This window comes from Apium graveolens, chromosome 1 (assembly GCF_009905375.1).
Source record: "Apium graveolens cultivar Ventura chromosome 1, ASM990537v1, whole genome shotgun sequence".
Taxonomy (NCBI): Eukaryota; Viridiplantae; Streptophyta; class Magnoliopsida; order Apiales; family Apiaceae; genus Apium; species Apium graveolens.
In genome coordinates, this window is record NC_133647.1 from 142,244,573 (window position 1) to 142,249,243 (window position 4,671).

The following is a 4,671-nucleotide window of genomic DNA, read 5'->3' on the forward strand; positions in this document are numbered from 1 at the left end:
TTGATGGGTGAAATAAATCAAGAAACTCATTAGTGAATAGTATGAATAGTAACCTCTCTTTGGTTTCTTGATTTCAATGGTGGTTTTAGGTTCCAAAAATCATACCAAGAACTTCCATGGCTCCACCATCCTCAAGAACACATCTCAAGATTTCAAGAAAGGTAAAAATCTTTGGCCCAACTTTATTTAAGATTCATTTTAAGATCCATTTAGTATGTGGTAGTAAACTTAGTTTAATGAGTGGTATTGATGAAATCTTGGTGTTTAAGTTAAGTAGATTTAAGGTTGATTGTTGTTGCCTCAATAACATGATGTTCTTGAGAGGATTTTTTGTGTTGATGATGATATGATGATTGTTGGTGGCTGTGTTAAGAGTTAGGGCGTAAACGAAACCCCGATCATAAACGTAACTCCGTTAAAACCAACAAATCGTAATTTTAAGTTTCTGCAGAAAGTCCCGAAGTTGTAAACTGTAGTTTCTTGACAAATAACCCTTTTTTAGGATATACAATGTTATAAGGATCGTTTAGGCGCTTGAATCGCTTGAATCCGATTTACGGAAAAAAAGTTATTGTCGTTTTACTAAAAGTGATTTACGCGACGAAAACTGCTACAAATCACGAACTTTGAAAATATAAAGGATCGATTTAAAGTGTTCGTAAATCATAAAATTTTCACAGAGAGTAACATATTGAGTTTCCTAACTTCCATAAATATTTCAAGTGAAAATAATGATTTTAAATTTTAGAAAAATATCGGAGCCGAGATCGCGCGAGTAGAAACCGTAAGAATCCATAAGCGGAGCCGACAACGATAATGAGAATGAACCTAAGATATTTAGAAAAATGAAGCGACCATGATGTGAATAAGGACTTAAAGGAATAATATTTTAAATATTCTTTTGAAGAGTAAACTCATTCGAGGTTTAATTATTTATCGATTATCATTTATCTATTTATTATTTATTAAAGGGTTCATTATTGATTTAAAATCATGGAACCAGATTTAAATATACTTCCTGATTTCGGAACATCATTCGAATAATTTCAGATCATCGGTGAATATTATCCCGACTTATTTAATAATTTGAATATAGTTTCAAGGAGAAACTTTTCCCCTTAATTATCTGTTGACAACGGTCAACTCACATCCTTAGTACTTCCTCCGAAAATCTCGGAAGTACGTATATACATATATACACTTATATCTTAGTGAGGTAAGCTATTTCTATCAACAAGCAAAATGCTTGGGGAACTTCGATGTGGTTCGAGTTCTCCAGATATGATAGAATTCTTTTAAACAAAAAAATGACAAGGGAGGGGTAGACTCTGGTACTATATGTGCTAGATGGACTACCAAAGGTACCGCAGGCGAAGGTACTCAGTGTACTGATAAGTGGCATTTTATACCACTTAGAACGTCTTATAATAGCTTGAATTGGTGTCTTGAAATCAAGTATTTTGTGTATTTGATTCGTTTTTCTAGTGTTTGTGCATTTCAGGGTATTAGTTGCATTTCAGGAGAGAATTCATCAATAATAAGCCTTGGCATGTGTTTAACATTGCAAGTGGGAAGATAGGAGCAGATTGCAGCAAAGAAACGGGAGAAAAACAGATCAGTTTCCAGAAGGGGGCTGAGCGCCCGCTCAGGAATGTTGAGCAACCGCGCAGGGTCCTAATTTTAGATTAATTATTTTAGACTCCTATTTCTGTTTGGCTTCCAACTTCTGAGTTATCTGGGTTTTATGGGACTCCTATATAAGTAGATTTCAGAGACGTTTCACAAAGGTAGGATCGTAGTATTAATCGAAGAGCGAGGAGATAAGGAAGAAGACCGTTTTAGCACACCGCAACGAAGAGGAAGCATATTTTCTTGTGATTCTTTATTTCGTTGTAACGCTGGATGCTAGTTTTCCTTACTTTGAACCTATTTACTCTTGTGACATACTTTGGTTTAATATAAGTAGTTTTAGTTATTATTCTCGTGTGTTATTATCATGTTTTCATATGAACCCATGATGACGATGAGTACTATCATGGGCTAATCGTGATCATGGGGTCGTAACGGATTTACTATGGAGTTCTTTAGTTAATTGTTTAATACCTTAGTATGTGATGATTGTATGATATCTAGTATTGGTTGTGCATATTCGTCTTATGTGTGTCGCGAACATATAAGATAGGGTGTTAATCTCTTGTGAAGCGACGGTGGATCTTGAGATTTAGAACTTGCCATGCTAGCATAGGTTCATGTAAGAGTATGCATGATTAGTGGGTAACTCTAACCATTTTATTCGCCCTGTGTAATCAAAAGGAATAACTTGTGCTTAAATCGTTATGTTGTCAATTTCTGTAGACATATAGGGAATCAATATAATTGATGCCTATTCAACTTCTATCTTAATTGTGGATATTTGGTAGAATGGTATTAGTACAATGAAAGTTGGCTTTTATCAGTTTCGTGTTATTCGATTAATATCATCACTGTTGCATGCTAAGGGTAATAACAATAGCTATTGAAGGAAGTAGTAATGAAGTTGTGATCTCATGATTGTTTTAATATTGTTAATTTAAGTGTTAATTAAGTGCGTAATTCTAGTAGTTAATTGTAGTTAATAATTAGTTAATCAAATCTAAGTGTTATTGTCTTAACATTGAGAAGTAATCATACATTGGTGAGTGAGTTTAATTGAACATAATTAGTCTGAGTCTCTGTGGGAACGAACTAGAAAGTATTCTATATTACTTGCGAACGCATATACTTGCGTGTGTTATTAGCGCGTGTTTTCGCCCTAACAAGTTTTTGGCGCCGCTTCCGGGGACTCGGCGTATTTGTTTAGTTTATGTACTTACCATCATTGGTCATTAGGACTCAGTGATTAAGACGTGTTACTTATTGTTTCCGGTTGTGTTTCAGGTACTTTAGTGAGCGTTTATGCAAACTCGTTCTCGTACTCGCAAGAGGACTTTAGATACAGCTGAGGAGACAGACGAAGTTCTTGATATTTTGGAGAAGATAAATTTTAAAGATTCAGATTCAGGAAGTGAGCAGAAAGAGCCAGTAACCATGGGTGATCGTTTAGTTCCAGCAGATCCACTTCTTATGGACTTTTCTCGGCCAAAATTGATGACATTCAGTCTAGCATCATGCACCCGGCTATTGAGGCCAATAACTTTGAAATCAAGTCGGGCACTATTCAGATGGTGCAGAATTCTGTTTCTTTCGGAGGTGCTGCGACTGAAGACCCCAACATGCACATAAGGAATTTTGTCAAGATCTGCAGTACTTTTAAATATAATGGTGTGACTGATGAGGCTATCAAGCTGAGACTTTTCCCATTCTCTCTGAGGGATAAAGCTAAGGATTGGTTACATTCTGAACCAGCTAGATCTATCACTACTTGGCAAGATCTTGCGTAAAAGTTTCTGGTGAAGTTTTATCCAATGGCGAAGACTGCTGCTATGAAGAGTGCTCTTACTTAGTTTGCGCAGCAACCTACAGAATCTATGTGCGACGCTTGGGAGCGCTACAAGGAGATATTGAGAAAGTGTCCACATCATGGAATGCCTGATTGGATGGTGATCACTGGTTTCTATAATGGGTTGGGGGCCCAATCTCGGCCCATGCTCGATGCAGCAGCTGGAGGCGTCTTGTGGGCCAAAAGCTATAATGAGGCTTATAATCTTATTGAGACTATGGCTGCAAATGAGCATCAAAACCCAACTCAAAGGATGATTCCTGGAAAGGTAGCAGGTATTCTGGAAGTCGATGCAGCTACAGCTATTGCAGCGCAGCTCCAAGCGCTGTCTATGAAGGTCGATTCTCTAGCTACCTATGGAGTCAATCAGATAGCTATGGTCTGTGAGCTTTGTGCAGGTTCTCATGCTACAAATCAGTGTTCTCTTGTTAACGAATCTGTTCAGTATGTGAACAATTATCAGCGACAACAGCAGCCTATGCCAGCTACTTATCATCCTAACAACAGAAATCATCCAAATTTCAGCTGGAGTAATAATCAAAATGCTATTCAGCAACTATATCAGCAAGTCGTAAGTAAACAGTTCAATCCACCTGGATTCCAGCAACCACAATATTATGCTCAAAGGCAATCATATCCTCAACAAGGAGGTGCAGCTCCACCCTCTAGTGATGATTTTGAGGAACTTAAGTTGTTGTGCAAAAGTCAGGCGGTTTCTATCAAGACCTTGGAAAATCAAATCGGTCAGATAACCAATGTAGTGCTCAATCGTCAACCTGGCACACTTCCCAGTGAAACTGAAGTGCCAGGCAGGAAGGAAGCTAAAGAGCAAGTCAAGGCTATTACCTTAAGGTCTGGAAAAGTTGCTGATGCTGAAAAAGCAAAAGAAGGAGAAGCTGAAGTTGTGATGAAGAAGCTAAGAAAAAGGAGAAAGCGGAGGAACCAAGGAAGACTACTGTTGAACACACTCTGCCTGAGGGTAATACAGGGGAGAAACAGCTCTATCCTCCACCACCTTTCCCTAAGAGATTGCAACAACAAAAGCTGGATAAGCAGTTCGGTAAGTTTCTGGAGGTGTTCAAGAAACTTCACATCAATATACCTTTCGCTGAGGCTCTGAAGCAAATGCCTAGTTATGCGAGATTTATGAAGAGTATTCTTTCAAGGAAGGTGAAACTGGATGACCTTGAGAC

General features: G+C 37.9%; 1 non-coding gene across 1 annotated transcript; it reads right to left on the reverse strand.

The window, feature by feature from the left end:
• Positions 1-3,458: 3,458 nt before the first annotated feature.
• LOC141680109 (small nucleolar RNA R71) lies at positions 3,459-3,565 on the reverse strand. Its single transcript, XR_012558266.1, has one exon. It is a non-coding gene; the product is annotated as a small nucleolar RNA R71 (small nucleolar RNA).
• Positions 3,566-4,671: the final 1,106 nt, after the last annotated feature.